Source organism: Sarcophilus harrisii, chromosome 2 (assembly GCF_902635505.1).
Source record: "Sarcophilus harrisii chromosome 2, mSarHar1.11, whole genome shotgun sequence".
Lineage (NCBI taxonomy): Eukaryota > Metazoa > Chordata > Mammalia > Dasyuromorphia > Dasyuridae > Sarcophilus > Sarcophilus harrisii.
In genome coordinates, this window is record NC_045427.1 from 461168500 (window position 1) to 461190845 (window position 22346).

General features: G+C 37.8%; 1 long non-coding RNA gene across 1 annotated transcript in view; it reads left to right on the forward strand.

Moving 5' to 3' along the window:
- The window catches only part of LOC116421167, a 164740-nt gene extending 161659 nt beyond the window's left edge, over positions 1 to 3081 (forward strand). Inside the window, exons 3-4 of the long non-coding RNA XR_004231470.1 lie at positions 2053 to 2149; positions 2923 to 3081. This is a non-coding gene — a long non-coding RNA (uncharacterized LOC116421167). The remainder of the gene's footprint in view (positions 1 to 2052; positions 2150 to 2922) is intronic.
- Positions 3082 to 22346: the final 19265 nt, after the last annotated feature.

The window sequence follows — 22346 nt, forward strand, 5'->3', positions numbered from 1 at the left end:
TCTGGAAAGAGATGATTCCTTTCCATTTGCCTTCCATTTCTTTGGCATAGCTTAGGTGCCAGCTGCCATCAGAGGAAAAAGGAGAATTGAAATGCTTCCAGTTCAATTCAATAAATGCCTACTGTGTGCAGAGAGCTCATGCATATGGGAGGTGGGTGATGTGTCCTGCCATCATAGGATGCACTTTCTAGTAGAATAATGGAGCATATACACTGGTGCCCTAAGGGGGTCAACCAGTTTAACTGTTGTGTAAAGAAGAGGGGAAGGTGAGCAATAAGAAAAAAGGCTGTGATCATAAGACGGTAACATATTGTGGAATATCTTGAATTCCAGGCTGCAATATATTCTTAAATAGCTAGATCTATGAGAAATCATACCCAACTACCTCTCATTGTGACCTTTTAAAGTCTGAGTTGGACCTTAGGGTTGGGAGATAATTCAGCAAAGGAAGAAAAGAAGGATAGCCCTTCCAAGTACAAGCAAAGGGAGAGATGAGCACACAAGAGAATCTCAGATGTAGCAAGTAATTCAGTTTGGCTTGGAGTTGAGAGCAAAGGGGAAAGTACAGCTTTGAGATAAGTCTAGGAGGCAGCATGTCATTACATTGTTAGAGGCCTGATAAGAACCTGGATTCAGCAGAGGACTGGACTCTGAGTCAGGAAGAGTTGGGTTCAAATTCTATTCAGATATTTGTGTGTAATCTGGGAAAATCACTTAGTCTCTGAGCTCTTTCCTTCATTTGGAAAGTGAAGATAATAATAGAGCCTCTCCTGAGATAATGATAGGAACTAGATAATTAACTAAAACTGTAATGTTATTGGTATAAGGAATACTCAGAAGAAGAAATTCCCTAGGGAAGGAAGAAAGGAAGGAAGGAAAGAAGGAAGGAAGGAAAGAAGGAAGGAAGGAAGAAAGGAAGGAAGGAAGGAAAAAAGGAAGAAAGGAAGGAAGGAAAGAAAGAAGGAAGGAAGGAAGAAAGGAAAGAAGGAAAGAAAGAAGGGGGAAGTATACAAAAGGAGGACAGAAAAAAAATAGAGTAAGGAAGAGTTAGGGAAGAAGGAAGGATTAATTATTAAACAACTACCTAAGATAGTTTAGAACCTAAGATAGTCCCATGATATAAGGGAAAGATGACTAGTTCTTATTCAGAAAACTTGGATTCTAACCCCGTCTCCACCATTTATAGTCTCTGTGACCCAAGCTAAGTTATTTTACTTTTCTAAACCTCAATTATCCTTCTTTCTCATTGCTAAGTGGAATTCTTTAGTTGTTCTTGCATTTTGATAGAAGGAGGCCCCAAAGCACCTCAGTCTGTGGTTATTTCCAACTGATAGCTATAGGACAGGAGGTAGGGAAAAGGAAGGATTGAGAAACAAAAGGATGAATTGTTGATAGGTCAGGTCAAATTCAGATAATCAAGCTAAGGCCAATAAAGAAGCATTTATTAACATCTTCTATGTGCCAGGCATGTTGTTAGGTTCTGGATTACAATAATTAGCATTAACATAGTCCTTTAAAGTTTGTAAAACACTTTATTTGTGTTATTCCATTTGATCCTAATAATAATTCTGTAAGGTAACTCCCCATTTTATAAATGAGGAAATTGGGGTTGTGAGAAAATAGGTAATTTGCTTATTTACACAGCTAGAATTTGAAGCTAGTTCTCTTTAGATTTAAGTAGCTATGACAATTTAACAAAAAACAATGAGTGTTTACTTCATGTAAAACTCAATGCCATGAAACAAAAGAGACAATCAATCTCTCACATTTAAGGAGACAAGATATAAACATGGAGGAAAATGATAGGAGCATTACTTTTTAACTATGTGACAATAGCAAGAAGAAGAATTGAGTAGTGAGTATAGAGCTGCTCTCAGAGTTGTCCTGATTTATAAGTCTATCACTTCATACATTTGACCACTTAACTGCCCCCCAAAATGGAAGTGCCCCTCAGGTAATGTAGAGGTATCATATCTTATCCTTTTCGCTCAAATGTTCTTTAGACTTTTCCAGAAAATATCTATATTGTGCTATCCTTGTCTTTTTTTTAAGGGCATGAGAACTTCAGACTCACTACCAACATCCTGCTCCTTTGGTTCGTGATGGCTTCAGTGATTCCAAATGTACTGATTTAAACTGAATAGCACAGGTAACCCTTTTTATTCTGGGAGGGAGGTGGTGGGGGCTAAGTTCTCACGACCTACATCATGTACTTAATGGATAAAACAAATTTGATAAAACAAAATACAGTTCTTGCCTTCAGCGAGCTTCCAATCTAATAATCCACCCACTCCACACTCTGGGAAAACACCACAATGCATCTTCTTACCCTCATATATCTATTTTTACTTCTATCCACTCCTTTCTTCTACCTCTCTGCTTAATTATGACTTAAAGTCCAGTTCAAACCACTATCTGTAATCTTTCACACAGGAGATGTTTAATAATAAATGTATTTTGGATTGAATCCAGGAGGGAGATAAGACATGCACAGATAGCAAAATATAGGTCCTAATATGATTAGAACTTGGGAGAAGTCTAAATGGAATGTCATAAGAGACTGAAAGAAGAGTAATGACTTATGACTGAGGGAAGAGCAAGAAGCAGTTCTTCTGTCATCCTCTTTCTCTCTGATTCTTCCTGTGGTTTCAGTGGTAATAGGAAGCTCCTGAGGAGGAACTTTCTCTCCCAGTCAATAAAGGGTATCTGCTCTGAAACTTGTAGTATCACTGAGGTCACTGGGGAGGTTCAAAGACTTGGCCAGAGTCCTATTATCTCTATGTGTCAAAGGTAGGACTGGAGGTCAGATACTCTGAGGACAGGTCTGTATCCATTACACCATTCTTCTTCTCACCATTGTCTTATATGGTTAAAAAGCAATCATCTCATCCCTTTTCCTTTGTTTATATCTTGTCTCCTCAGCTGGAGCCCTGTGAGAGACTGGCTGTCTCTTTTGCTTCGCAGAAGTGGGTCTTGCATGAAGTAGGTGCTCATTGTTTGTTGTTAATTGTCATAGTTACTTAAATCTAAAGAGAACCAGCTTTAAAAACTAGACATGAAACATTGGAATAAAAATCTGAAATGAAAGACAGCCATATGTCTCTGATCCAGTAACGCCTCTGCCATACAGCTGCAAAAGTTTGGAAAAAGTCTGTGACTGAGGGGGAGAGTTAACTCTGGGGTAGAGCCAGCCCAAATATACCAATATCTTCCATGATCCATAATGATAAATTCATTCTTAATGATGAATGGTTCAGATCCAGGAACAAATAGAGACTGTCTGGAGTAATTAAGTGTGTTTCACTTGGAGATGATTATGTGTTTCTGAAAAGCTTGTTTATAATAATTCTTGCTTAGGTAGAGAAGGAAAAGCTTTGGAAATCAATGAAACCCAGATTAATGCTATTGATGCAGGTACCTGGAAACTTGGCGTCTCCTCTCTGTGAGAGGTTAGTTCAGTGATTAAACCAAGTGAATTCAGCCAAGAAAATTAAAACAGACCTGGAAGAAATCCTATGTCCAGAAAATACAAAATGCGCCATACATAGAAAACAGTATTGCCCCTGTCTATTGTCCAGTTGCTGGCACTTGTGTGTGATAGGGACTATATTCTCCCCAGACACTGGACAGGGATATAGTACATGAGTCTAATCCTGATGTTTTTCATCTTTCTTGTACTCACAAACTAGTCAATACAGAAAACTAGTGATTTCCATTCAATTCATCAGTCTATCAATCAAAAGTATGAATCAGATAAGTCCTATGTGTCATGTACTGTTCTAGGTACTGGACAACAAAAACTGAACAGTTCCTTTCCTCAAAGAGCTTAAATTGCATGAGCTGAGGAAGGAGAAATACAGGTTTATCTCCATTTATGCAATGGCCATATTTCTCAGAAATTTCGTGGAGAACAAAATCCACTTTGATAGCCAGTTTTAGAATTGTGTCATTTTAGAAGTCATTGTAGTATATAGTGAAAGAGCCTTGGTTTGGTAGTCAGAGGACCAGAGAGCAAATTTGAGTTGTTTCTGGATACTTGTGTAATTATGATCAAGTCACTAACCTCTTCTAGGGTTTCTAGGACAGAGAGACAATATAGTTTTTTCCCCCTCCCACCCCTGCATTTCAACTTCTTTTTATGTATTGTCTTCCCCCAAGAGATTGTAAACTACCTGAGGATAGGTACTGTTTCTTTTTCTTATTGGTATTTTTAGATCTTAAAATAGTGCCAGACATAAAGTAAGTGCTTAATAAGTGTTTATTGAACTGATTTGTAAATTAATATTGAATTTCATTGAATTCAAGACTATCTAATAGTAGCGGCTGCTAAGAGTTTTAACTTTGAGTTTCTCACCATTTTTTTCGTTCCAAAATCCAAATCAACTAGGATCATGGAATTTTGAATCTTAAGATTGTTTAGATTACCCCCTTCATTTTTTCTGATGAGGAAATTAAAGCCCAAATGATTTTCCTAAAATCACATGGGTTGCAAATAATAGAGGCAGGTTTTGAACCAAAGTTTTCTTGCCCCAAATCTAATGTTCTTCTTACTGAATTATACCATGTCACTTTCTTGCGCACTATCTAAATGCAGAACTATGCTCTTATTAAAATCAACCGTCTTTGTGATGCAAATAATTCCTTCATTCAAGTAGGGATTTTCAATAGTTTTACTTTGAAGTTTAAAGGCTCCAAGTACACTTCTACTAAATAGATCCTTTTCTGACCTCTTCTACACAGCAGGAATGTGGAGATGACATGAGATCAGATTAAGATCAATGGCAGAAATATCATATGAAGTTATAGATCTTGTTAGCAAAATCTGATTAGAATTCTCAGCCAAACTCCAGCCCTAGAGAGGTCACTCCTCCCATTCATAAGTGTTCCTCAAGCTTCAGTTCCTCCATCCCTAAAAGGAGGAGTTTGGAGTAGGTAGATTCTAAGACTCTTTCCCCCTGTTTATGATCTATCTTCCCAAGAGCTCCAAGCACAAACCAGATTTAAACATAATTGGAAAATATTTAACAAAAAATCAAAATATAGTAAAACATAGATATTGATAATGTATGGTTTTCTAAGTCAATAGGAGACCCGTAGGGATATTTATATAAGGAGGCTTAGCAATCATAGTTTCTTTTTGAGTTACCTAGATGGTCAAGACTTTGACCACCAGGGAGAGATAGCTAGGTATCATGGTGGATGCAACACTGGGTCTCCAGTCCCAAAGACCTGAGTACAATTCCAGCCTCAGACACTTATTAGCTATGGGATCCTGGGCAAATCATTTAATTTCTGTTTGCCTCATATTTTTAAAGTTCTAATATTGGTTATAATTATTTTTATTATTATTATCTTAGCAGTAACAATGTAGCACTATCTCTCTGTTACCTTTCAGTCTCATTATATGATCAGTTCTCCCCTTTTCTTCATCATTTTTCCCCTGATAATGTCTTTTATGTCAAAGCTGTATGATAAAACACAAGAACCTGATGAGTGAAGAAGCATCACAGGTTCTTTCAAAGCTCCTCCCCTTCTCTCACCTTGCCTGAGGTTGACCTGAGGCCAAACAAGTGGCCATCATCTCAATAAAATACATCAGCTTATGTCTATTCATGAGATTCAGGCTCTTCCTCTGTCTCCTATGCTCTCTCTCTCTCTTTTCTCAATAATTATCATCAAAGAACAACTGAAAATGAAAATAAAGAATTCGAGCTACAGAGGTCAGTGTCATTGAACATGGTCCTTTTTAATTACAGGCTTGTGATATGATGGGTCTTTCACTAAAGAGAAGGAAAGGTCTGAATTAATTCAAATTCATCAATTTAATTCACTCCATTAAATGAATGCATCCGGCATGTACACTCTCTTTACTGTTAAGGGGGAAGAGCATCTCCACTGATGGCTGTTGCTATCTTTAGAAGCTCCCTGGGGGTGGGAAGGAGCCAGGATGCCATAAAGTTTGTTTTCTGAATTATTCATGTATTATTAATAGCAGTGGTGATGATGAAAAGAAACAATAATTATGAGGCTGCATCTCTGTGAAGGAGAGATGTCCATCTGAGCCTGGGGCCCAGACTCAGGTGCTAATCCTAATTTTCCTGGAAGAGACAGTAAATATGGTGGAGGGAATAGACTGCTGGATGGGGAGTCAGAAAACCCAGATTCAAATCCCAGTGGGCAAATCACTTAACTATTCATAGTCTCAATTTCCTCTTCTATAAAATTTAGTTGATCTGCATTAACTTCAAAGGGTTGTTGGGGGAATGTATATAAAGAACTTCAAAAACTTTAAGACACCATAATAAATATCAGATAATGAGGATTTTGATGAGGATGGTGATGGTGATAGCGATGGTAATGGAGACAGTGGTCAATTTTCTTATTGGTTTTGTGGTCCTGCAGACAAAGACAGAGACACAGAGACACACACAGAGAGAGACAGAAATAGGGAAAGAGACAGAGAAAAAGAGAGAGGGGGAGAGACAGAGATAGAGACAGAGAGAAAGAAAGAGAGGGAGAAGAGGAGAAAGAAAGAGAGATACATAGAGGGACAGAATAGAGAAAGAAACAGAGAAAAAGAAGGAGGAAGGAAGGAAAGGAGAGGAAGAAAAACAGAGATAGAGACAGAGAGACAGAGAAAGAGAGAGACAGAGAGAAAGAAAGAGAGGGAGAAAGGGATAAAGAGAGATAAAGAGAGAGAAAGAGAAAGAGACAGAGAGAAAGAAAGAGAGGGAGAAGGGGAGAGACAGACAGAGAGAGAAAGACAGGCAGAGACAGAGAAAGAGATAGAGAAAAAAGGAGAGAAGGGGAGAAACAGAAAAACAGAGACAGAGATGGACAGAAAGAGAGAGACAGAGATAGAGACAGAGGGAGAGGGGGAGAGAGAGACTGAGGTGGGGAAGGAGAAGAGGAAGGGAGGAAGAAAGGGAGGGAGGGAGGGAGATTGTCTCCTCACCATGGACACTCAGGAGAGCTATCATATCTCTTCCAAAAAAGAGGCAGTGCTACACTAGCTTGAGTCCCCATTTATCCATCTCAGAACTATGTCTCTGTGATAGACATTATAAGGGATCAGAGCAAGAGAAGTATAAGACAATCTTAATCCTATGTGAGCTGGTCCTTAACTTTGAGATGGGAACTAGAAGAGCCAAATCATAGCCAACCAACCCTTCAGAGAGATGTTCATCACCTACTTCTTAAGAAACTCCCTATTTTGTTGCTATTGAGTTTTTCTGTTATGTGCTGACTTTGTGACCCCATTTGGAGTTTTCTTAGCAAAGATATTGGAGGGGTTTGCCATTTCCTTGTCCAGCTCATTTTACAGATGAGGAAACTGAGGCAGACAGGGTCAAGTGACATGCCCAGGGTCCCACAGCTAGTAAATATCTGTGAATATTTGATGGCCCATAGACTCTGCTTGAGAAAGTTGTGAGTTGCTCCTTCACTAACCTTTTAATGCTTCAAATTTGATGCTCAGGTCAGTCCTAATCTTTAGCTTATTTGTAGCTTTTCTGTCCAAGTAATAAAGTCTTTCTTATAGCCAGGATATGTGTAAAGAAAGTAGCAAACGGTAATGGGAAATGTTAGTGACCACTTTGCAGAGAGGTAGAGGCTTGAATAATCTTGTTTGCATACTCAGTCTTCTTCTGAAACTCTGGCTATAACCATGCAAAGAAATCCTTTTGGCAGCCCTGGAAATGGGTGTCCAACAACAGAATGGGGCGGAATATGAAGACAAGGTGCACTCCCAAGAGGCATTTTTCAGGTGAAGAACTCATTCTGTTTTACTCATCTCAGGTAAGTGGGAGGGACAGAAGAACATTTACCTGAGCTTCCCTTGGGCTCTTTTCCCAATGGGCATCTCTCATATTAGATAAACAATTCAATAAATATTTACTGAGTGCTTTCTATGTATGAGGCTCTGTGGAGGTCCAAGGATAAATAAAATATGGTCCCTAAAGGTAGAATGTGAATATAGAATAAGAGACACACAACGAACTGTGGGATAGCATCCTTCTAGTCAAATTCCATTCTGGCTAGAATGTTCAGGATGAGTGCATAATTGGGGAATACGGAATAATCACAAAATTGAATTTCAGACTCTCAGAGTTATCTCTGAAACCTCAAAGTTCATCTCATCTAACCAGTGTATGAACTGGAAGCTTCTCTACTCTTTTTCCCACTCATCTAGTGATAGGAAAATCTCTATCCTAATAGTCTGCCATAATGGTCTTCCAAGAAAGTTCATTCCACTATTGGTAAATATGGTAGAAAGTTTTTACTTACATTAAGCCAAAATCTGCCTCATTGCTATTTCCATCCATTTCATTCATGATTCTTAGATTTGCTCTCTGGGGCCAAGGAGAACAAATCTAATCTCTCTTCCATACAACAACTTTTTCATATCCTTCAAGATCACTAGCAGTCAGGGCCCTTAGAAAATTTATTTTCTGATTGCTTTTGGGCAATCTCCACTCAACAGACTTAGCTCATTCATCTCATATCCATTTTTTGTTTAATCTGGAGTGTAGTAGGTAGGGAGAATGGTATAGTTCTAAAAAAGCAGTGAAAATTTCTTTTCTATGAGAAAGGCTTAGCACATTTTAAGAAAAAACTTGTTATTCAGTGATTCTAATTAGTCTGAGTCTCTATAGGATAAAAGTCCTAAATTTGTCATCCATACTATTATTTAAATTTTCCTATCAATCACTTAGTATTTAACTTTCCAGTTTATTAGTCAGTGGTAGATATTTCTTTGATATGTGCCAGTACCAAGCCCTGATCTTTCTGTTTCTCTGTTTCCTTCCTTTGGCATAGTTGGGGAGCCCCTCCTGCTCACCTCATCTCTCAAGAGAACCAACAATTGAAATGGCTTAGGGCTCCAGGGCCCAGCTTTGAATTCTCAGAGTTGAAATGAAACCCTGAGTTAGAATCCTCCAGGCATTTTCTGATTTTCTTGTCAAGCCTGAATTTGTTTCAGAAACCCAACAGATTGTTGTTTCCCTATCACAAAGAGCAGATCTATTAGTCTGCCATCTATCACTGCAGGGTCGAATTAGAAAATATTTCCTTTGGACAGATGGTATTTGTTATTAAGGGAGCCATGCCACTAGTATGTGTCATTAGGTCTTCAATATAATCAATTTAGGGTTTTTTTCTCCTCCCAGAAGACTATAAAGCTGGGGCAGAAGCTAAAGATATAACTATAGAAGATTAGGTTTCTAGTCTCAGAAACTTAGAGAGAAGTAGGTGAAAAAAATTCTTCTGAGACATACATGTTCTGCTCAATTGCTTTAGGATGGATCTCTAAGCAGTGGGGCAGAATCTGTGAACAATGAAAAGTGAAGGAATGACCGCATTTCTTATCTGTTCACATTACTTCAGAATCAGCTTTTTCAGTGGAATCTTGCTTGGATTTTACATTAAATTCACATCTGGCCCAAGATTCCAGTTCTTTTCCATCAAGAAGTCAGGAGGATTTTAAAGAGGTTAAACTATATATAAATGTGTATGTGTGTATATGTGTGTGTGTATGTATGTGTATATATTTGTATATGTGTGTATATCTGTATGTATGCGTGTGTGTGTATATATATGTATGTATTTATGCATGTGTATGTGTGTGGGTGTATACACACCCACACACACACACACACACACACACACACATATATATGCTGGGCCTTCTGAGCATCCAGTTCCAGATCCAGTTGTCTAAAAGTCAGGGAGTCAAGGGATGAAATTCTATCAAGGAGAACCCTCTGGAGAGTTTTAGAATCCCAAACTCATAGTCCCTCTAAGGTTGAAGGCCTATGAGGAGTCGTCTAAGCCAAGCTGCCCTCTCCCCAGTTTGGCAGTACTGGAGGCTTCAGATGGCTCTTGACATGAAGTAATCCAGTTTCTGCCCAGCTGTGTCCAGTGATCGTAGCCTCCCTGTTCTCAAGGCCATGGCCAGTGTGCGCCTCAAGAGCATAAGGATGATGAGGTAGTTCAAGGTTAGGAATGCAGCCATTTCTTCTTCAAGACAAGGACTTAAAAATCCTTAAGATAAACCAGTGCTTTAGGGCGACCTGGCTTGTTTCATTTCCACAGAGGGAAATGGTAGCTTGATAAATTCTTTGCCAGATGGATCCTCTGATTTGTTATTCAGTGTTAAGGATTAATGTTGGTCTCTAATCTATTCTCTTAACCCTGGGAACAGAGAGTAAAAAAGCACTCTCCTGGATGTCAGAGTGGTTCTGCCTCTCAGAGCCACACAGGGCAGTTCTATTAGGGACCTCAGAGAACATCAGGTCAGACCTTTCCCATCCTTTTTCTATTTGGAGAAACTGAGGTTTACCAGAAAACGTCTGGCAGAAGCAGCACTTGAACCTATGTCACTTTATTCCCAAATTGGGGCTCATTTCATTATGACATTATAGGTCCTAAGCAGAGTAGCCATCCTCTGGGCTGAGAGTTTTGAGGTGATGCACTGGATATAGTGCTGGACCTGGAGTAGACATCTGGCCTTAGACATTTGCTGGCTGTATGATCTAGGGAAGTCACTTAATCTTGTTTGCCTCAATTTCTTCATCTGTCAAACGAGCTGGAGAAGAAAATGGTGAACCGTTGCAGTCCAGTATCTTTGCCAAGAAAACCCCAAATGGGGTCATGAAGAGTCAGACAAGACTGAACCGCCACAATAATACCAAGCTGACAGGGCCCACACTGGCCATCATGAGTGCTGCTCTCCCTTTGATGGTGTTACAGGAGGAGAGGAGGTTGTCGCCTGTGCTCTCGAGGAGGCTTTGATGAACAAGGGCATGAATCTGTCCCCAATTATTACACTTCCTTAAATTATTCAGTTGTCAGATGCTACAAATATGCTGTTCACTGAGGCAATTTTAAATCAACGTTATTGTCTCTGTGGGAGGAAAAAAGAAGACCAAAAAAATTCAATCACTGCTTATTTTTATTTTAGAAGAAAGCATGTAGAGAATTTCATTTTGTGTATCGAGCAAGATAAGATTTATTGGTGTGTGTCCTGCATCTGATGGTCCTAACAGGACAATCAAGGGGAAGAGCAATTATTTTGCTGTTGATGCCTCAATACAAGTGGCAGATACAGAGAGGCACTGGAAGCTTACAAAGTGGGCTGGAGAACTCCAAGTAAATAATGAGAAGGAATAGATTAGTGAGAGCTTGGCCTGGATGTGCTCTGGGGGAGAGGAGCACTTACTTTGGGGTCACAAAAACTGAGTTCGAATCCTTTCTCTGAACTTACCACTTGGACTTCTGGCAAATCACTTACACTTCCCCCTGGGATTTCCTTTCCTCATCTCTAAAATGAGAGGGTTGGATAGTATGCCTTTGTATTTCTTCCAGCTGTTGAACTATGATTCTATGATGATCTAAGGTCTCCTCCTTCTCAAAATTCAATCTTTGATTGCATATGTTTCAGTCAGAATTTTCAAATTTCATTTCCCAAACAGCTTGTTGGTAGATTCCTAGTTCTGGGACCCGGAAAAACAAACTTGATCTCTCTTCAAAAGGATTGCCATTAAAATACTTGGATTTAGTAAAAATATTATGGCTCCTATTACTTCAAGATAATTCATCAATCTAGCTTTCCTCCCCAAACACTAATCAAGATTACTGATGCCTTTCCTAAAAAAAAGCCCCCAGAATCGAAGGGTATCCATATATGTTCTGGCCAGGACAGAATGCACAGGATTGTCTCTTCTTTATTTCTGGATTCTTTGCTTCTTTTAATATACTTTAAGAGTTTATTAGCTCAGCAGAAAAAAAAAATAAACTTAGGTGAAAGTACTAGGTAGGAACTAGGATATTAGCCTGTCAAAAAAAGATCCTGATTAAGCTTGGAATAATGTACCTATCAGTCAGTTACCTCCCTCTTCCTGATCTTACTTCACAGGATGGAAGCACTTCAGCATTGAAGAAAAGAGAGCCATTTCAAAGGTCTGTCATTGGAGACTGTCAGCATTTTTTACCTGGCAGAAGATTGTTGGTTTTGAGACTGCCAAATTCAGAGGCACGAATTATCAAAAAATATATTAAAGTTGGAAAACCTGTGTAAATAATGCCCCTGATATGGGTAGTCATGTTCCTTTTTCCCAGCCCCTTCTCCTTTTTGAAACTACCTGGGGCCTGGAACGCAGTAAGTAATTTAATTCTCTCAAGCTGCATTGTTTAGATAGGATGGCTGGATCAGATATTTTTTCCCTTCTTTTAACAGCCATTGGGATTGCTTGAGCTGAAAAGCATAGCTGAGCTGCCTGTTAAACAAGCTTCTAACGGCTCCAAAATGGACGTCTCTGTGTGTGTATACGTATGTATGATGGGACAAAGACAGATCCTCAATCTTTTAGCCTAAGAGAAAATCTGATTCTAAAAATCCCCTTCCTGGACAGTCTTCTTACCAGGAAGGCTCAGAAAAGATGCACACTGTCTCTGAGGTTGGTCCAAGAAGATTAATTTTTCTTCCACTATATAGATACCACTAAATTAATTAACCAATTTGCTGCAGAATCCAATCTAATTCAATTCAACTAAACAGACCTGGAGGGAGAAAGACTCCTCTTCCTGAGTTCAAATATGGCCTCAAACACTTACTAGCTGTGTTCTCAGGGCAAGTCACTTAATACTGTTTGCTTCAGTTTCCTCATTTATAAAATAAGCTGGAGAAGGAAATGGCAAAATCATTACAATTTCTTTTCCAAAAGTCAAACATATCTGAAAGAATAACTAAACAATAGTAACAACCTGACTATGTGCAAGACAGCAATGTAAATGAGAGCTAGGCACCAAGACAAAAGAAAAATCATTCCTGCTTTCAAGGTATTCTCTCTCCTTCAGGGATCATGGTAATAGGGAAAGGAGCTAGATCCATGAGGTTGCTCCTGAGGAATTGTCCATCAACCTTCTCAGAAACTTAGAGCCAGGATGTGTCAGAGGCCAGAGCCGGGAGTTGAGACTAGCCACTAATGGCAGCAATGGCAAACGTTTATACAACACTTTGAGTTTTGCAAAACATTAACCATGTTCTCTTATTTGAACAGATAAGTAAATGCAACATAATTCTAGGAGGAAGTGATTAATAAACACCTAGGGAGATCATAAAAGGCTTTGTGTCACAGAGGGCATGGTAACTGAGCTTGACAAGAAGCTAAATATCCTAAGAGGAATGGGTAAGGAAGGAATTCATTCTGGGCGTGGAGAAATAGCTTTAAACAGAAGGGAGTTTTAAATAGCAGCCTGAGAAGTTTGTGTATTGTACTAGAGACGATAGAGAACCACTAATACTCTGAAGTAGGAGAATAACATGGTTAGATCTGTTTTGGGAGGTGAAGATGGCAGCAACGTGGAAGCTGGATTAGAAAGGAGTGGGATGGGAGAGTGAGGAGAATAGAACCCCAAAAGGAGACTCTTTTAATAGTACAGGTGGAAAGGGTAGAGAACTTGACTTAGGGTGGTGTCTGTGTGAGTGGCTAGAAAAGAACAGATGTGAGAGATGTGGACAGAGAATTAATAAGACTTTGCCACTGATTAGGTAATTCAGATAAGGAGGATTGAATAATAGAGGTTGAGGCTAAATTTTTGAATCCAGATGACTGGAAACTTGGCTGTATCTTCCATAGAAAGGGGAAGTTTTGGAGCAGGTAGGTCTGAGGGTTTTCCCTGTTTATTGCTGTTAAGGGATGGGTGTTGGTAGAATTCATGAGTCCTATTTTGCACAGGTTGAGTTAGAGATGCTTTTGGCACATCCATGCAGAGGTGTTTGGTAGTCAGATAGTAATTGATACCCATGATAAGGAAGAACAGATCAGGGCTAGAGACACAGGTTTAAGAATCAAAAGTATAGGGAATAATTGATCCTATGGGAAATAATAAAGCCATTGAAAGTGAATGTAGGGAGAGAAAGGTGGGAAGCCCAGTATATAGTTTTTGGGGACATATATGGCTCTAAGTGGAGTGAATAATGATCCACCAAAGGAGACCATAAAATTCTCATTATAGAGACTAATTTCCCAAGCATATATTTTGCTCTAACATAGTGGGAAGGATGATATGACTTCTAACTGTCATGACACTTTTCATCTAAATTGCTAACATTTCCTAAGCAATTATGTATAAGGTACTATGTTAGGAACTAGAGAATTAAAGGCAAAAAGGTACACCCTTGTGTCTCCTTCAAGGGGCTTATGATCTTTCTACCTTCTTAGAACGAATCAGTTATCACTAACTTGGACAACTCTTTTGGAAATTTAGTTCCAGATTGGACGTTCATCATGTTGGCCTTGATTTAATTGGTGCCTACCTTTCCATAAGCACAATATAGTACTTATAAGAACCAAATACAGCAAATGACCAGAGAATCATATGCTGAAAATATATCTTCTTCAAAGGAGTTTTAAAAATCCTTGGGACCTTTTTGTCTCCCCAATACATGGCTATGTACAAAGGAGGGACTGAAACATTTGTTGGATTTACCATTAAATGCTTATTGACAAAGTACTTGTCTGGTGCAGGGTGTCCCCTAGAAAGAAGTTATAGATATAATGAAATAAAATTAAATTTTTGTCCATGGTGACTATATTATATAAGTGCTGATAAGTATCATAACTTTTGACTCTGGCCAAAATGAGGTCTGTTGGGTCACGCAGCTAGTTGATGAAATATATAGTGTTAGATGTAGAATTAGGACAATCTGAGTTCAAGTTCTAGTTCAGATTCCTAATAGCTGTGTAACTGAGCAAATGACTTAACTTCTTTCAGCCTCAGTTTCTTCACTTGTAAACTGAAGAAAACAATAGCATGTTTCTCATAGGGCGTCGTGTGGACCAAAAAAACCCCAACAAAAAACAAAACAAAACAAAAAAAACCAACCAAACACCTTTGCAAATTTTTGTGAAGATACACAAAACTGTAGAATTCATTTGTTTTCCCTTTGAATGCATCTTCCAGAGAAGATCTGGAGAAAGTCACAGAGCTTCTTTAACACTTTACTGGGGAAAAAATCAAGGTACCACCATCTTTTTAAGTGTCAAAGGGAAAGTGACAAAATAGTTTAAACAACAAGGATAGCGCTAACACAGTTGTGTCTTATTTCCCTTTTTCATGAAGGTTACACAGTAATCCAATTTTCTGAGAGAGAAGAGATCTCAAATATCCACTAACAGTCTCCTGACCAGATAAACAGATTTCCCCCCTTTAAATCTACTCTGGCCCCTAGTAAGTGGAAACAGTCAGGTTCTATGTACCAAATTAGCTCAGACCACAATCCATAATACAATAAATATATTATTGAGCTACTGAGTGTCCAGAATGTACTTCTCAGTTTAGATTACTGAATGAAATTTTGCTTTCTCCACTATCATACTTGATAACCTGACAAACCAGTTCACATTCTACAAATATCCTCCCTCCCCTCATATGCACATATACTAGTAGCTTTACTTGGTGATTTACACAAATATAGAGGAGACCTACAATTCTGACTGCAGATGTCTGTTGCACCTATACCAGTTACTAATAGGTCAGATTGGGGGAAATGGTTATAACACTTAGAACATATTGAAATAGCATGAATGAATTTAAGAAAGCAGTCAAAATGTCCCTTTCATTTGGATTAAATAGGATCATCAGACCATAGGATCATATACTAAATAAGCTGAGGGCTCTAGTGTCTCCATAAAAGCCTAATAGTTATAGTGCCTTAAATAAAATAAAGAAAGTTGTCTTTCTGGAAAATTGTCCATGTTTAATTCTTGACAGATTTATGGAATTATAGCATGAAAGAACTAAAAGGGATTGTTATTAAAATATTCTCATTTTACAGATAAGGAAACTGAGTCTTAGAAAAGAAAATGATTATTCATAAACAATATCTGAGGCTACTACTGTTGATAATAACAACTAATTCCATAGCTTCCTAAGGGGTCCCTATTTGACAGTTAAAGGAATTTAGGTTCAAAGGATTATAGAGCTAATAAGCTCAAGAATCATAGGACTAATAATAATTGTCAAAGAAGGATTTGAACCCATCTCCTGGCCATAAGTTCAGGGCTCATGCTTTGCCTTTTCTATTTTTTTTTTTTTTTTTTTTTTTTTTTTTTTTTTTTTGTGGAAGAGACAATTTAGTTGAAACTGCTCTGGGGCTCAAGCATTACAGAAAGGAAAGGGCATCATTGTAAGCAATAAATTCCCATTAGCACAGAAAACATTTTTGATATTATAAAATGATGTTCTGTATGGGCAGAAGCATGTGTGCATAAAAATGAAGTTAATGATAGTTTACATATAATCTTTTAACAATCCTGTGGGATAAATACTACTGTTATTCCCATTTTATAGATGAGAATGAGATAGATTAAGAGACTTTTTCAGAATCATATAATCATAGTAGTTATCTGAGGCAGGATTGAACTCAGATATTCCTAAATCCAAGTCCAGTGTTGTATCCTCTACGCCACTTAGTTCCTATTGTAATAGGGTGAATGAGTACAATGAAAATGTATATGGCTTCCTTCCTTTCCACCTAACTCTGTCTTTGAACAAATCTCTAGATTATGTCTATTATCTGCCTCTAACAACCTCCTGAACTATGGGAAAGAGAGGGGTAGAATTCTTTTTATTGCTGGAAGTGTTCAATCTACCTCACCCCGTTTGGGGGTAACAACTGAATCTACTGAGAGCCAGCTGGGTATCTCATCCTGTCTTGGGCACCCAGTGAATGCATATCAAGAAGTAGATTCAATCCTTGACCTTAAAAAGCTGATAATCTTGTTGGAAAGAAAACAGAACAAATCATTGGATAAGACAGTGTATAATAAAATGCTAAACTGTGTAGTAATCCTCTTTCAGTACAAAACACATGTGAAATTGTTTCACCAATAAGTCTTTGTACCAGGTCATTTCTTCACACACCAGGAGTTTCACATAATATAACAGGGCTTGAAAAAAATTGAAGAACTCTCAGGATTCCTGTCATCATTAACACTGCCCTACGGGGAGCCACAGACATCATTAACATTAAATAGCTACTATCTACTGATTGACACTTCCAGTTGAAGGGAATGCTCCCTGGTTTGGTATTGAGATATCTCTGAAATCCTTTTCTTTTATCAAATGGCAGTCGCCAGAATCTAAATCAACCTTCCACAAAACAAGGGAAATATGTTAATTATGTATTTCTGCACAGGTCAGTTTCCAATGTCCTCCAGCAACTCTGCCCGTTAATTTGATGGAAGCTTCTTCCAAGGGGGCAATCACATCACCTCTTGCATGTCTTTGATCTGTAGCACATGGAGACTGGATTATTGTTCAACTGACACCCAGTTTTCAGTCACCGATTCCAGGCTGTCATGTGGGTGGTTCTGCCCAGCATAGGTAAGCCCAGAAACCTGGCAAGGACATTTGGAATTTTCATTTTAAAATTTCCCCATTCGTCTATAAACAATATAACACAATTCATATATTTTAGTTTGTTTTTACAGGAAGGTTCAGTTAATGCCAACTGCTCCAGTGTAATGGAAATCATTTTCAACTCAGGTCTTTTCCCTAAATGAAAGCAGTGTGTTAAGTAATTTCAGAAACAGTGGGCCACTCTACTTCAGTATATTAAATGTTTTTCAATCTCCCACTCTGTTCATTATGGAAAAGCAAATTTACTTAACTGCTAAATACCAAATGTTCTTTCAGGAAACATTAAGGTATGTGATCAAGAGATTTTCTTTCTTGAGAAATAATTGCCTCAAAGCTATATAAACCTCCTTTCAGCTAAAACACAAAGTTCACCTTTTCCAGGGGAATTCTGAGACGATTGCTAGGAACCTCAGCAGTTGGCAGATTTATGTACTTATTAAGAATTATTTTCATTAATTTTTTTTCTTCTACCTTCTTACTCTTCATAAAAAGATCATCTGCTTTTCTAGTACAATGCTGGTCACTGTGTGCTAGAATTAAAATTACTAGAATTAATTGATATTCATTTGTTTTACAGGAATTCTGATAAGTGAGTCTGAAGTATTACCATATAGACTATGTTAATCAGGCAGCAAGCATATATCAAGGACTTACTATGAGCTAAACAGAAGCTGGTTTCCCCAGATTCAAAGGCTGAGGATAAATTAAAGGCGTAGGATAAATCATAACGCTTAGATCATGTATTCATACTTATAATACTCTCTTTTTTTCACTCTTTACAGGATTATAAATACAGCTATCTCCTGCACATCACTACTTTCCCTATCAGTTTTGCTATAATGTGGGTCAGCATAAGAAATTAAATGGGAATTTGGGGGAAATTTTGTGGAACACAAAGCCTAGCAGATGACACAGAAAAAGTGTAGAAATTCAGAAATATAAAAATATAAAATATTGTATAATATGAATATATTTTACCTTTTAATATCATAACAATTCAGACTTCTTCTCTGATACAAAAGGAGGGCCAAACAATTTTACATGAATTTTCCAGATTGCAGGGTAACTCCCTTGATCTGGAAGAAATAAATATACTTTGATAATTGACTAAATTCCTCACTGTTTTAGAGTCAAGCTCAGTCTTCTAAAAATGTAATATGGAGACTTTAATAAAAAAATAAAATCAACGTGTATTAAATGTTTTATTAGACATGCAACATTGGTGCTGAGGAAAAAAACAAGAAAAAACTCATCAAATCCTCATTATGATGTTTATAGTCTAATAGAGGATATGTCATATATACACAGATGACTCAAAGTCAAGACAGAATGTAATAGGTTGTCCAACCTAGAAAGTAGGATAATTTTGAGGAAAGTTTTGTTGAAGATATCACAACTGTATTGGGCCTTGAAAAAAAATAAAGAAGAAGAACCCAGAAATGGGGTGGAGGGGACAGGAAGAGTATATTCCAAACACAAAATCATAGATATGGAGAGAGAAGAGATCTTTGGCTCCTTGACTCATTTTACATATGAGCAAATTGTGATCCAAAGAGTGGCTTGTTTAAGGTCACTTCATAGTAAGTAGAAAAACCAGGATTTGATTTCAAGTATCTTGAATCCAAATTCCTCTCTCTTTCTCTTTTCCTATGTTTCCAATAAAGAAAAGAGCATGAATAAAGGCACCAATGCCAAGAGTGAACCTCAGAGTCAGGAATCTTGAATTCAAGTCTAGTCTGTCACATATTGACCACAAGACTTGGAACAAATCTCTAAATGCACAAGAAAACTTTTTAAAATTATAAATTTTGGATAAAACAGATTTGCATTCATGAAAGAATTTTTTTTTACCTCATTAGTGCTCCCTCTACTAATAAAACATTTATATATATATATATATATACACATATTTGTGTATATATATATATATAGCATATATGTAAGCAACTGTACATGTATATGTATATGTATACATAAAATCCAGTATATGTGTATATATAAATTTCATACATATATATATATATATATATATATATATATATACATGTTTATGTATGTGTATAAAATCTTATTTGTACATAGTTGCTTACATGTTGTCTCCCCCATTAGACTGTGAGCTTCTAAAGAGCAAAGACCATCTTTCTGCCTTTCTCTCTCTCTCTTATTCCCTCATCTTTGTCTGTCTTTTTAGCTATAGTGATATGTTTCTCTATATATGACAGTATAGAGCTTCACACATAGTAGTTGCTTAATAAATGCTTGTTGACATGACTAATGTGTAAATATAGTTTACATGAGTACATATAAACCTATGTCAAATTGATTACCATTTCAGGGGACAGGAGAAAGAAAAATGTGGAAGTCAAAAATTCTTAAAAAATGAAATTAAAATTTCTTTATATATAATTGGAAAAAATAAAATACTATTAAAAATAAATAAATGCTTGTTGATTGACTACTTGTGATTTTTTTTCCTCTTTCAATCAATCTATCTATCTATCTATCTATCTATCTATCTATATATATGTGTGTGTGTGTGATGCTGATTTTGATATCACTTCTTATTTTTCCTTCCTTTCCTCTCATGGGATCTCTGCCCATATGATTATCCCTCCAGGAGAAGATCAGGGACTCACAGGATGATAGTGATTAGGATGGGAGTGTCCTTAAACCCTTAGAAGTTGCACTGAAGAAATTAAAGGTCCCACAGACCTTTAAGCAGGCCTTTCTGACTCCTCTATCCACAGCAGTCCTATACAAGTGATTAACAAGGGAAAGAAAATAAGCATTTTTTTCCTACTATATACTAAGCCTATGTGTGCGAGACACAGTAGTTGTGGTTGTTGTTTGTCCTTCATTCTCAATGAGACCAAGGCATCAGGGAGGTGAAGCCATGACACTCAGGTGAATTAGATTTAAATGAGAGGGGGCTGTGTGAAGTCACCTGCTTCACCTTCCCCTCCAGAGCATCTGGGCCCAATGGCCCAGTACGGATCAGGACGACTAAATATGGCCCTGGATGCAGGGGGAGACCTTGGCCTTTTTAAGCTAACAGGTCTCAGTTTGACTGAGGCAACCACTCACTCGGTGATTAAGACTAGCTAGCAATTGAGACAAAGAATGACCTCTTTCACCTATTTAAAATAAATAAACAAATAAATAAATCTGGGAGGAGATTTTTGGTCAAATAGAAATGATTGCTATTTACATTTACTCTGAGTTAATCAGGACCCCAAAAAATGACCAATTGCTGGCCAATCCACAAGAATCTCAGTGATATGAGTTTAAGGTAAGGTCCTTAAGAAACAAATATAGCCAGTAAAGTCTAAGACATCTTGGGAAAAAGTGCTTAACAAATATTATCTCTTTTAATCTCACAAAAATCCTTTGAAGTAGGGGCTATTATTATTTTCACCACTTCACAGTTGAGGAAATTGAGATAAGCAGAGATTAAGTGGTTTGTGGTCATACAGCTAGGGTAGAGATCTTATTTTACTCAGGTCACTGTGAATCTAGGCCTAGTATTTTATACATTGCACCACCTAACTGCCCCAAGGCAGCTTAATGAATTGGTTCTCCAGATAAATAAATCTCATCATTTTATAGGTGAAAAAATTGAAATACATAATGGCTAAATGACCTGTTCAAAGACATAGGGATTAAGTAGGAGAAGCAAACTCAAGTCTTCAAACTTCAGATCTAGGGATTTTTCTACTACATTTGGTTTTAGAATACTTCCCTTAATTAAAATGGAATATATCGTATAATCTTGGAATGGGTGATGTAGAGACTAAACTTATGGAGTGGAAGGAGTGGAGAGAGTACTACTGCTTTGAGAAATTTCTTTCACAAAGGCAGATCTGTATTTTCCCTGAAACCTAAAATTTTAGAAAGTTATTTTGAGCATTAAGAGATTGGACTCAGGTCTTATGGCTAGTAAGCAGTAAGAAGGTGGTACAGTGGATAGAGTGTCAGGCCCAGAGTCAAAAAGACTCATCTTCCTCAATTCAAATCACTAACTGTATAATTCTAGGTAAACCACTTGATCTTCTTTGCTTCAGTTTCATCAAATGTAAAATGAGCTGGAGAAGGAAATGGCAAATCACTCTGGTGTCTTTTCCAAGAAAATCCCAAATGGGATTGCAAAAAGTTAGACACAACTAAAAATTAACAACTGATTGTGACATATATAGACCTGAGCTCAGGATTCCTGACTCTGAGACTCATTCTCAGCATAGTACCTAAACTACCTTTGTTTCTCTAGGTAACAAACACCAGGAATATTTACTGTACTGTTTGAATAGACACAATTCCTGCATTATTGGGGTGGATGGAGCTCCGGCTTCTGAAGCTTTTGCGGCTGTTGGTTTTTTTGTAGCAGCGCTATCATAACTTGTTGGAAGCTGGGGTAGATTTATTCTTCAGGTCACCTCAAGGATGAACCCTCCTCCTGTGTGGCAGCATAGTAAATGACACTGTACTCCACCTGGTGCCTTCGTTTAATATGCCTGTTAATATGGCGGACAGTTTAGAGAATTCAGCCCTGGCTCCATAAATATTCTGGTGACAGTTAGTTGAGCTCCAGGGATGGAAATGATTTGTCAGTCCACTCCATTAGCTTGGGCTGCACATGGCTGCAGGCAGCCTTCGATAAAAATGGAAGCACAGAAGCCAGAGATCAGCCAAGTGCTCCTCTATGGATGTCCTTTCTGGAGTGCACCTCTTCATAATGAACAGATCTCTATAAAAGTTGTGGCCTCTGCCCCTTGGGCCCTTCACCTACGGATGATTCAATATGCAGCTCTGACAGCTTATGAACAATGGCACATCAGAGCCTGCAGAAACACAATATCTGTGAGACCTGGTGACAGGTGACTGAGTCACCTTTTTTTTTTTTTTTCTGAGGGAAATGAAATGCTGAA